This window comes from Ochotona curzoniae, unplaced genomic scaffold, assembly GCF_017591425.1.
Source record: "Ochotona curzoniae isolate NIBS_2020 unplaced genomic scaffold, NIBS_Ocur_1.0 scaffold_3208, whole genome shotgun sequence".
NCBI classification, from domain to species: domain Eukaryota; kingdom Metazoa; phylum Chordata; class Mammalia; order Lagomorpha; family Ochotonidae; genus Ochotona; species Ochotona curzoniae.
The window spans coordinates 35943318-35956345 of NW_024467106.1; the positions used below are offsets into that span (position 1 = coordinate 35943318).

Here is a 13028-nt window from a genome sequence, read left to right on the forward strand (position 1 = left end):
GTGTATTTGACAGACAGGCGTGTCATGAGCTTTGGTACTCATTCAAATCCTACTGTGGTCAGCATGACCTATGACACTGAGGTCTTCATCTGTCCACTGACCAAACCTCTGAGATCTACTCTGTTATATTCTAGAATTACTTGATATTACAGTGCTAACAGCCAAGTCCATTGGAATCCTAGCTCCATTTTTAAAATCTCCTTGTCCATGGACAAGTAACTTGACCTTCTGATCCTTATTTTCATTATAATAAAGTGACATTGTTACAGCATTTGCTGCACGAAGTTTTTTCATAAAATTAAGTGAAAAACTTTGTATCAAACAGATAATGACTTGCACTTAAAAGTATCTGTGATTGTTGAGGATGTCTGCCTGCTAGCAAAGGATCAGTAACCTTTACAGAGTGAATAAAGAAAAAGGAAAATAATTTGGAAGAAAAAAAATTTTGACTAAAAATGGTTAAGGCATTTTATTTTCCAAAATTTGCTGATTAGAAAAGAACAGACCCAAAACTCCTAAGAAAGGAAGTCTCATAAATTTGATCACTGTAAATCTACCTTTCATTGCACTTTAGGGTTATATTTTGGTGATTGGGAAATGAAGGACACAGCGTTAAACTTACAAAACCCACAAAGAAGTCGTTTAGGAAATGTACTGACCTCATAGAATCCTGAGCATATTTTTAGGTCCATTGGCTATTCAAATCTGTGCCCATGCCTGCCTCCACTGCGAGTATGAAACACATCATGGAGATACCATTTAAAGAACAATGTGTCAGCAAGTGGAAATCAATAGCCTGTACAATGAATCCCCAAGTGCTGAGGGAGGAGATCCTTTGGAAAGTTCTTCAAATAAATTAGTTAGACTAAAAGGGTAGCAGTGGTATACCTGAGGAAAGGCAAAAACTACACAGCTCAATCTCAAACCACTTAAGGTGAGACCAGAAGCAAAAGAAACAGCTGGGTGTCTGGGTATGTGCCAGCACTTAAAAAATCCATGGCAAGTTGAATTAAATAAGTGCAGTATGGTACCAGGGAAAATTCAAATCCTTCAGCTGTATTTCATATGCACATTTCCCATGAGCTTTTGAAGACCACCAATATGTTTGAATGTATTCTCTGTTTTTCAAATTTTACCTTGGTATTATTTAAATCATGAGAAAATATGTGTGTGTAAGGTTTTACTTATGTTAGTTTGAAAGGTAGAGTTACAGAGTGAAGGAGAGACAGAAAGAGATCTTCTGACTGCTGGTACACTCCCCAGAGAACCACGGGGTTTGAAACTGAGCCGACATAAAGCAAGGAGCTTCTTTCCAAGTTTCTCACATGGGTATAGGGACTTGAGCAATCCTCTGATGCTTTCTTGGGGCTTGGGTCATCCTCTATTGTTTTCCCAGGCCACAAACAGGGAGCTGGTTGAGAACTGCAGTGATTGGGATAGGAATCAGCACCCACATGGGATCCCCACACATGCAAGGCAAGGATTTAGCCACTGAGCCATTGTGCTGGGCCCAAGATTCACATTTTAAAAAGGCTTATTCTCAGACTACTTATTCTAGTAATAAGCAGAGGCCAAAAAAAAAATATATATATATATTTATATATAAAAACAGAGAAATATTAAATCATCTGGAGATCATCTACATTTTAGAAAAAATCGCTTTCCAAGAGAACTGTAATAATCATCCTTAACTTTTGTCTTTTTAAATTATTTTCTCAATCAATAATTATCTGGACAGAGACTAGTGGAAAATTATTTTAAGCACATTTTTTCATGATGAAATCTGCTTTGGGGATATCCTTTCACATCTTTCTCGTGGAATTAGCCAAACACTTCATGGACTTCTTTTTATGACAATACATTCATTTAATTATTTATATGTATACATGTACATATGTGTTTGCATCTTTTTTTAGTGTCTTCTAAAGATTTATTTATTTTTACTGGAAAGTCAGATTTACAGAGAGAAGGAGAGACAGAGAGAAAGATGTTCCATTTATTGATTCATTCCCCAAGTGGCCACAATGGCCAGAATTGAGCTGATTCAAAGTCAAGAGCCAGGAGCTTCTTCTGGGTCTTCCAGCCAGGTGCAGAGTCCCAAGGCTTTTGGCCATACTTAACTGCTTTCCCAGGCAACAAGCAGAGAGGTGGATGGGAAGTGAAGAAGCAGGGCACAAACCGGTGTCCATGCTGTCCATATGGGATCCTGGTGCCTGCAAGGTGAATACTTTAGCCACTAGGCTACCTAGCTGCACTCTTGTGTATAATTTTTGAGGAAACAAATGTAACAATAACACAAAAGGAAACTTGTAATGCAGTTTGTATTTGCCTAGTCCTTCCTACCCCCAAGAACAGTTAATTTGGTTGTGATATACACCACACAAGGATGTAATTTATTCTATGAACAGCAGTTTTGTTAAATAGTAGAAATGTTAATAAAACATTAAAACCTAATTGACTGGATTTCCAGAGCTATTTTAACTCAGATAAATTAGTTCATGTAAGGCATACAAGTCATTCAAAACCATGAACTCAGTAGAAACCTCACATATTTCATCTGTGTAAATTGAAACCAATATTATAGATTTCACTTGGTTTAAAGTATTGTACTCACTTGACAAATTCTGTACAATTCCCTGCTCTGATCACATAGCTTTATCAGTTATAAAACAAGGATAATTATTATGGCTTGATCCAATGTTCCTGAATAGAATGCATGATAATCTTTTCATGGGGAAAGTGTTTCTTAAATTTTGTACCTGCAGCACTTAAGCCTATGCTAGTACAAGAAATGGGCCCATATACAACTTGTAGAATGAATAAATGGGTTAAAAATAAATCAATAGTCAATAGAAAATCAATACTGAAAAACAAAATACAAAAAAATTAATGCCCTTCTGAGAAGAGCCCAATTGCAAAATTTCCTTGTGAAAGAAAACCATTTTATAAAACATACAGGCATTGTGACTTATTTTCCCTTTTTGCTAAGATTACAGAAGCAACATGTGTGAATTGGCACTAGGTCACTGTTGGACACTTCCAAAGCCATCAGCTTTCAAAAATTCCTCCATTCAAAGCCAGTTTTGTAGCTTTGTTATTATGTTCATAAACATTTCTTTGTCAACCGTTCCCCCTATATGTGGCTTCTTCCAATACACAACATTGTCCTCAAGGAAATAGAAAAGCATTAAAACTCATGGAAACAGTTTTGTTCTACAAAACAATTGATTTAATGATTTTTTAGAATAAACTCAAAATAAGTAGAAACATTTTTGGCATGCATACCATAATTTGAATATAGAAGTTGCTTAAAGTGTTGAGTCATTAAAAAACAGAGCTTGGATCAACACATTTGAAGTTGTTAGCCTTGTGTAGAGGCAGTTTTCTGGCCTATCAATTAAGATAGCTGACTCTTATGGAAGAGTACATGGTTCAGTTTTGGCTCTAACTCATGACTCTAGCTTGCCACAAAATAGCAATGACGGCTCAATTAATTGAGTTCTTGCCATCCATGTGGGTGATTCTGATTGTCTTCTTAACCCATGGCTGTTTTCAACATTTGGAGAATGAACCAGTAGATTTTCATTCTTTCTCTCTCTTATAAATTTTAAAAAGTAACAGAAAAAAAAGCTGTGTAAGTATGTGAGAATTTCTGCAAGTCTGGTACTTATTGGTGCAAGTCTGGTACGTATTTGTGTCGCTAAAATTTAGCATCAGCATCTTGTTTTAAATTGAAGCATGTATATTTAGGATCAAGACATGAATCTCTCTCTTTAGGATTTATTATGAAATGTTGCATGCTATTACAAAAAAGGTGCTTGCATTCCACCTCTGGCCATCTGTCCTGCTTACTGAAATGGTACAATGACATCATGGTGCCTTTTAGTGGAGTCTCCAAAACCTCTTGGGATATGTCAGTCTCTAATCCTAGGTGCATGTGTGTTTGCCATTTTGTGACTTGTTAAAATATTTTTTTGTATCTATGCCCATGAATCTGCAAAACGTATTCATTCATATGTGTCTCCCTAAGGACTAGTAATAATTTCTTAGCTCTTTCTTACACTGTATTACTTAGAAAAATAATCTTACGGTTACTGCAGGAAAAATAATCTAGTGTTTATTAGAAATTACACTGGTAATACTACTAAGAAATTCTGTTTATTACTATCTTTCTGGCCAAATTTCTATTCAACATAGTTGCTTGTGTGGGAATCAGTGCAGTGAAAGTTGTTGCTTTTGCATAGTTTTTAGTGTAACTGAAAGTCAAAAATGCTAATGAAATTTAAATATCATATTGACTCATAGAAATGTAAGTAAACAGGTGAACTATTAAACAGATGGTAGATTGCCCCCAAATTAGTTACTCAATTATTTAACTAGTTATTGTTTGTGTATATGCCCTGGCCTTCACGTTTCATGTTTGTTACCACCTTACAATCCGTATCTTGATGTGATTGTGGCTGCTGATTTTACAGTCTTTCATAATGGTTCCCAAAGGTATTTATCACACAAAATCTTCTGCAGATAACTCATTTTGATATAGAAATGAGGATGTTGACCAGCCTGTCCAGACAGAAAGTCGTCCTTGGTTCACTCTAACATGATAAATTTGCGGTAGCAACTGATTAGTTTTATCTATTGCATCCCCCCTTCCCACCTAACTCCAATTTTAAAATAATACTTTGAGTTCTGTGAGAGGTTACCTACAAGCAGGAGAAGAGGGATATACTGTAATAAATGACATTTAATACCAACAGTGTTTATTTTAATGAGTTTAAGTAAATCAATAATAACATGATGAGAACTCATTCTGCCAAAGCATCTTCTGTAGGACATATTATTCCGTCTTCCAGGTTAATGTTATCAGCATTGTTAGAGGTGTTTATTGGTCCTGAAACATGACTTTATGAACCTCTATTGACTCAGTAATAATACCTCTTGCACCTAAGACTTGGCTCAGCATGTTTTAATTATAATGTGGAAATATATTATTTTTTGCAGGTTTCTTTCAAGCTATTGGCTTGTGGAACTCTGAGAGATGCTGCCAGCTATGATATGTTGGAATGATCGTGATCAGCTATCCAGTTTAGATTTCACCCAGTGGCCAAGATCTTTGCATAGCAGACAGCAAGGGTTGGATTTTGAAAAAGAGTAAACGAGGTAAGATTTGGGGAATATATCTGATCATGTATCACGTGCTCTATGAGCTTTAATGTACAGTCAACATGTATTGGACAATATATAGCTTATCTGTTTATTTCCTAAATCCATTGAACAGATTGTTAAAGAATTGGGTTCTGCAGGAACCAAGATCATGTGTACAGTATGAGTTAGTCCTTTTTCTCAAGAGGAAAGAGAAGCTACCGTAAGATACACATTGAGCAAGCATAAGAACACTGTAGATAATACGTCAGGGTAATTGCCTAAAATGTGCAAGCTGTTGATGGTTTCCTGCTTTAGTAACTACTGTGAAAGCTAATGAAATAAACAGTGATAGCTATGAAGCCGCAATGGGAAAGGAGTAGTCTCATAGCATTTATATTTATATGAATAATAGTTAATGAAATAAAATATGAAGCATACACTTTAATGTTGCTCCAATTTGGAAGATTATACTATTGTTTTGACTTTTATATATTTGTCAGTATTTATTCTAAGCTTTGTATGTTTCTATATATTGGCAAAATAGCATGCTCTGTAACTTTTGTGGCTCCAGCAATTTAAAATATTATACTTTTATTCATATAATCTTTATCTGCTTTTTAAATTTTATTCTAGATATACCTCTCAACTATTAGTTACAATTTTATCATTATTTCATTATAAAATTTTGTGAGTTTTTTGCTTTAATTCTTTTCTACCCTACAATACTATTTAAATTCTTTATCAAGAGTTACTTGAGAAGACTACAGTTATTTCTACCTTCTGAATTTAATATCACCAAATGTTTAAAGCATCTCTAAATTTAATACATCTCAAAGTAAGATTTTAAGTTCAATATGGAACACGTAAAATATAAGTAAAATCTATTAATAAAGAAAACAGTTGGGGGAAGATTATTCTACTTCAGTATGGTTTGAGCTCTTTAGACCTTTTTCTTCATTTTTTAAATGAAAATGAAGTATATGAAATAATCACTAAATGATAGTCTAACATGATTTTTTAATATAAATGAGGAGTTCCAAAACAGATTGAGTCCCTCAAACTTCTGTTACCAATTCCCTGGTGACCTACTTGAGTATCAGGTGATGGCATGCAAGTATAAAACCAGGAGAGCCATACATTTCAAATTTGTTAGAAATAGCATAGGTCATCAAATTGATGGTATAAATCTTTACTTGATAGTCTAAGCTGTTCAATAACTTCTTGTCCTGTTTAGTGGCACTGTGAGTTACCCACATTTAGAAGAATTCTTTCAGCCTGCAAATAAAAGGGACATCAGAAGGCAGGATGTATTTGGTTTAATGCTCATTCTGGTACTGTGTTTCATAGCACTAGGACCTAACAGAAAAATACATTAAAAATGTTTCATGGCAGTCATAGGTTTACACTTATGTGTCTCTACCTCTGAATCCAAATAAAGTTTATTTACTAATCTTAATTTCGATATTTTCAACACTTTTATGTTACACCTCTTAGAGTTATATAGAAGGATGATGAGAAATAAATAAGTGATAATATAATTAGTGATGATTTTTCTTGTCACAAAGAAAAATCTGTCCTCTTGTGAAACAAGTGTTTTCGTTCTTTGGATACTTAATCTTTCTGAAAATGTAAACCATCAATATGGGGAAGTAGACAATATGTAATTTTGATAAAAGCATTACAAAAATTTATGTTTACATAGTTCTTCCAGGTGAATCTTGTTAATTAATAGATATGGATGATATATTCCAGTTAGATACAGAAATAGGTGGTTTTTATAGATCTGGCAACTTGCATGTTTTCAAAGCCTAAAGCTACCTAATTTCAAATAACCACCAAATTTATACATTCAAGTTTACTAGTTTATATTACTTTTAAATTCATTTTTGCTCTATATTATATGATGGCCATTGCAGTTTTATGGTGATGTATGCTAGCATTTCTATAAAAACATTGTGAAGGCTCCCCATTCTCATTCTCAAAAACCTTACATCAGAGCTCAATATTTCCTATGTCTAAAAGGTATTTTATCTTGGGATTGGCATTGTATTATATCAGGTAAAAATAGCCGCCTATGACGTTGGTGTCCCATATGGGTGAAGTTTTATTTTCAGATGCCCCAGTCCCAATCTAGCTCCCAGCTTATGCACTTGACAAAGTAGCGAAATATGGCCCGAGTGCTTGTGACCCTGTGCCCAGATGGGAGATGCAGAAGAGCCTGCTGGCTTCTGCCTGCACCCTGGCCCAGACACAGTTATTACAGCCTTCTGGGGAGTGAAACAGCAGATTCAAAGACTTCTTTGTCTCTCTGTAACACTGATTTTTCAAGTAAATAAAGTAAATCTTTTAAAAAAAGAAAATAAAGATTTTGTCATTCTAAACACATTCCTGAAGAAAGACTTTGCCTCACTCATTTCCATATGATTACATGATCTTACTTGGGATGGGCTATGTGATCTTTGAGGTAGCTCATGGAAAACATCTAAGTAGCACCTTTCCGTGAAGTATTTCCTGTGCTCTTTGCAGCGAGTGATGAACTCTCACTTGTGCATCTTTTCTGTTCTCAGATCTTCTGAAGTGAAATCTTGAGAATTTAGTAGGATAGCTGATTTATCATAAAAAGACAACTGTGAATCATCAATGCTTTCTGGTTGTGTATTTGTTTTACTTTCATCCTACAAATATATATTTTTTTGAATATTACCACATGTATAACAGTTTAGGGCTAGAAACAAATTACCAGCCCTCTCCTGCTCTGTCCTTAAGTAGTTTATACCCACAGAAAAACTAAGCTATTTCCAAGAACACTGAAGTAAAACCTTATGTTTAAATTTATCTGTTTATTTGAAAGTAAGCTATATACAAGGACACACACACACACACTTTTGATCCACTGTTTGACTTCCCTGGGATGACTCCCATGAACAGAGCTGTGAAGGCCCCAATCCAGGAGCCAGGAGCTACTTTTGCGTCTGTCACGTGGGTATCAGAGGCCAAAATGCTTGGTTCCCTTGCACTGTTTTTCAGAAGTGGAGAAGCTAGGACACAAACTGACAACCAGATGGGCTGCCAGTGTCACAGGCAGCCTCTTTACCCATTACCCCATAATGCCAACCCAGAACTAGAATTTTCAGGGAAATGTTTCAAGTAAAGTTCTCCAGAAAATTAAAATGAAATGCTATTAAAATGTATCAGCACTGACCAATCTTTTTAAGGCTCAAGAGACATTTCAACTGTAAACTAAAAGTTGGAAAGAATCTTAATTGATTAGGACTAAGTATGAAGATACTTCAAGCACAGAGTACAATTTGGAAATATCAACATAGTACAGAAATAGATGTCATGTCTGAAGGATGGAAAGATTGAAACTTGGGTAAAAGGAGAGATGCAAGAAGTGCCAGGATGTAGAGCCATTATGGGGCTGTAGTATTTTCCATGCACAGCTTTGTTGCATGTTTGTTTCACATAAACATGGAAGTGATATAATCTGACTTCAGTTTTTAAAAATGACTCTGGAAAGGGTGTGGCAGAATCAAGGAAGGCGTTCTTAGGAAGAAGTTGAAAGTAGGAACATTTGTTTTCCTGAGAACAGAGAAGTTCTGATTTGCACTCTGCCATTGTCAGTGCCTTCAGCATCGCTGAGTCTGTTCTTCCCTGTTAAATGCTGACAAGCAGAGTATCTTTTAGTGCTTTCCACTACACTTTCACATTTATAAAATTTTGAGTTTTTTTTTTAATAAATGGTTTTTGAACCATTTCAAAATTGGGGTAGGAATAATTTAACAACTCTTTTTTTGCCTCTCTGTTTCTCACACACACACATTTACACATACCACACAAAATACCCTCTCTCTCTGTGCTTGAAATGCAAACTCAGATCATGTTCTTGAAATTGATGTTTCAATTAAGATGGGCAAAACTACTACCTCACTTTATTTCCCTTTGGGCTCTTTCATCTCTGCATCTTATTCCCTCCCTTTTTCATTATATCATCTCATCAATCACAGTGTTTCAGTTCTTGGGATCACGGCATGCATTGCATGCACATTTTTATGGCTAGAAAGCAAATATATCCTACTTGGCATGCATTGCTTACTCAAAACTAATTAAATAATTTTGCTGAAAGTATCATATCCTTTCTATGACAACATTAATTTGGTCACAATAGTAGGAAATCCTATAAGACTACACACACACACACACACACACACACACACACACACACACCACATGCACACACACATACCACACACCACACACACACACACACACACACACACACACACACACACACACACACCCCTTGGGAAGAAAGCCTAAAGAAAACAGAAAACAGAAAACATAAGCTACAGTCCAATCTTTAGATGCACTCCACTAGAAGCCAGGTCACTCTAATACTTCTAGTGGAATAAATCCCTATTTCAGTTAATCACTTATCACTAATTATTTTATTAAAAATCACTATTGCCATAAGGTATCCTAGCAGCTTTTCACAGTTGATATATTTTATATGGTTGGGTCATCTATATACAGTTAAAAATTTGTTCAGTTGGTGAAAATTCTGAATACTTCCTTCTAAATATGTGTACTTAGGCACATGAGGATATTTTTCCCTAAAATGCAATATTCTTGAGACCAAGATTTTTGTCACTCCTTGTTGGTCCTTGGCCAGAGCCCCACAGATACTCATTAACTGTCCTGTGACGGACTAAATGATTCTCTGAACTTGTGCTTAAAGGGAAAAGATTACAACTTATGGATTTTTTGACAGTAAGAAATGTATTTCTCCCTTTTTCATGGAACCAGTCAGAAATTGACCATTCTGTTCCATGCTTTATCCTCTTGGGATCATCATTGCTTTGTAACAGATATTTTTGAAATCATAGAATAATATGTAATAGCAATGAAGAAACATGGAGAATTTAATCTAAACTAAAGGAATGTGAGGAAAAAGAAAAATGCTTATTAAATATCTTGTTACCTTTATAAATATCTGCTTCAAATTTTTTTTTTTTTTTTTTTGGTCTGTAGATCTCACATTCTTAGGAGGAGCAAGTCAGACTCAGACTTTCATTCTTTGGCGTTTTTTACATTATTGGATGTGTTCTGCTCGGGGCCAAATTTAATAGAATGTTTTTTTTTTTTAATCCCAGAAGGTTACCCTTTCTATCTCGAGCAGGTTGTCTATAGTAAGTAGTAATTAACCTCTAAATGTTGTGTTTCTAGATATTAGTTTTACATAAGGTATAGGTTTGCATCCTTGAGCTAACATTTACTCATTATATCATTTTGAGGGATCTTCTCACACATTCAAAAATTCAATCCCTAATTAGGTAATAGGGAGTGACCCATGGTGCACTTGTTAGCATCAAACAAAATCATCAACATTATTTATTCATTGGCTTTTTTGATACATTATATGTAATTTACTATTACTATTTCAAGTCTGGAAGATCTATCTGGAATTCAGTTGTTTAAGCCCAATGCCAGAAAATTTTACCTTTAGTCAATAGCAGTATATGAGCCAATTGAAGAATATGTTTAACAAGATGCCTGGCATCTCTTAGGTTGTCAATAAATATATTTGTGGTAGTAGCTAGTAGTTCCTATTACTGATTTTTACAAACACTTCTTCAGGAACTTGAAGGAAATCTTGTTCTAATCTATTTCTACCCAAGTTCTGTCAACAACTTTCTTCTTTGAAGCAGTTCTGTAAGTCAAGATTGGTGTTATGAATTTAAGATAATGCTGTATTCAATTATCTTTTACTGTTCATATTATATTTATTGTTGAGTGCATTGATATTGAGGTAAAAGTATTTATTTTATAACCAGAGTTGCCAGAATGTTTTTCTTCCAAAATTATAGTTTTTACAGTCAATAAAATGCATTTAAAGCCACTTAATAAAATATTAACATATAATTTACAGTAGCAAACAAATCAGCCAGATATGCTAGCATTGTTCTGCCAGTTGGGAGTACTGCTCCAATATATGCATAAAGAGACTGTCTTTGGAAGTCCCTGACATTAATTTAAAAAATAGCTATAATTATGCCTTTAGCCATATTGTAACATATATTTTAAAAGAAACAGTTATTAATCTTAAATTGAAAAGTGAGAATAAAATTACAATTAATATGAGCAAATCATACAGATAAAAGTTACTGACATGATTTAACTTTTTCTTTTTAATTTATGCAATGTGAATAAATTTTATGTGTTTCATAACATAAATTTAGGAGCGTAATATTTCCTATCCAGTCTTTCCTCCCATCCTCCTTCCTGTTGTTTCCTTTTTTCTTCCTCTCCTTTGTTTTTTTTTTTTTTTACCGTTTGACAATAGTCTCAAAATTGATCTTACAAAATGCCATCTGAAATCATTTGAGAAGAGTGAGATGCCAAGAGTTTATATATGGCACGTTAGTCTCTCAGTGAAGGCAGAGTCTAGATTTTCACCTGGGATGTGAGGAACCAGAATGTGAAATAGAAAGATGTGGGGGCAAGTGCAATGTGATTTGCCTAGAGCTGAGAGGATTCCAGGCTTGGAGAATGAACTTCTCTAAAAAGTAGATGCTTTTCTTTCACCAGCTGATTGCTTCCCCCTTTGTGAGGCAAAAGGAGAGTATTGGCATTTACTCTGTGCTTCTGTAGTAGCAGTGAAGTGATAGGCAATGATTTCACAGAGTCAGTATGTATTTAATACCATGTGTGTAGAAAGCCTTGGAGTGGTTGGAATTCTGTGTGTGAGCAAATGGAAAATTTCATGAGCAAGGACTGAGAAGATAAAGTTTGTTCTGAAATTAAGACGCCAGTGCAGTTAGCAATCTTTATAAAATCTCCCCAGCAGAAGAGCAAAAGAAGGAATAATGAATATATATCAAATCCCCATGAATCTGACAAAGCAATGATAATACAACTGTGATGAGCACTTGGAATATGAATGCAAATACACTTCTTTTAAGCAATGAAGGTCTTTTAGGCCAGATAGGTCTTTCGAAGTTTATCTCTTCTTTAGGTATGTGAAAATAGTCACCGATGTTACAATTACTATTTTTTTTTCATTCAAGCAAATTCTGCACACTATGCCCTCTTCCTCAGGACAGGGAGTTGGTGTTTTTTTAAGCCAGATTTTACAACTGATACTTCTTTGGCAAAAAAAGCATCTTTCTAATTTTGCACCATTATCAGGAGTATTTTTTTTAACTAAGAGTCTTTGGGTTTGTACTGGGCTACAGAACGAGTTTTAGCCTCTGTCTGCACTCACTTTCACACTGGTTACAGTTAGCTTCTAAATAAAAATATCAATTATACCTTGAAGGAGTTTATGATGCCAAGAACAAACAGAATACATATGTAAATTATAAAAGAAAAAAAAAGGCAGCAGTGGTTGTGTCATTTGGGTGTTTGAGCAGATGACCGGAACTACAGAGAATCAAATAAAGAAGTCAACATTGTAGACTAGAGGACTGGAAACTTCATAAAGGATCTAGATCCACAGTTGAGCCTCAAATAAAGATTAAGAATCCAGAAGGTTAGAAAAAGTATGGTGAAATGTTTTGCCCAAACCATATTAAATAGAGCTGAGATTCCAGAAAAAATATATATGATTTGTTTGGGAGAGAATAAATGGATTTCTTTCACTGTGTGAATAATATGCAACAACAAACACAGAAAAACATTTGAGGAAACCTAAACCTGGAAAATTTAGCTTTTATAAATTATGTATCATGCATTTAGTAAATGCATGTGCACATCTACTTCATTGAAGCAGAATGAGCAGCCTGGAGATGCTAATCTAAATGAAGGTGATGAAAATACTATGGAAAAAAGAAACACCTGGACAGGAATTTCCATTTGCTAAACTGAGGAAAACACTACAAAAA

The 13028-nt window shown here is 34.8% G+C and overlaps 1 protein-coding gene across 2 annotated transcripts in view; it reads left to right on the forward strand.

Moving 5' to 3' along the window:
* The window catches only part of LINGO2 (leucine rich repeat and Ig domain containing 2), a 946590-nt gene that overhangs the window by 670330 nt on the left and 263232 nt on the right, over positions 1-13028 (forward strand). The window contains exon 6 of one of the 2 annotated variants that reach the window (XM_040963550.1): positions 5002-5160. The gene's annotated coding sequence lies outside the window, so the exon portion shown is untranslated. Of the gene's footprint in view, positions 1-4994; positions 5161-13028 lie in introns of those variants that run through there. The other variant, XM_040963551.1, reaches the window with a different exon arrangement.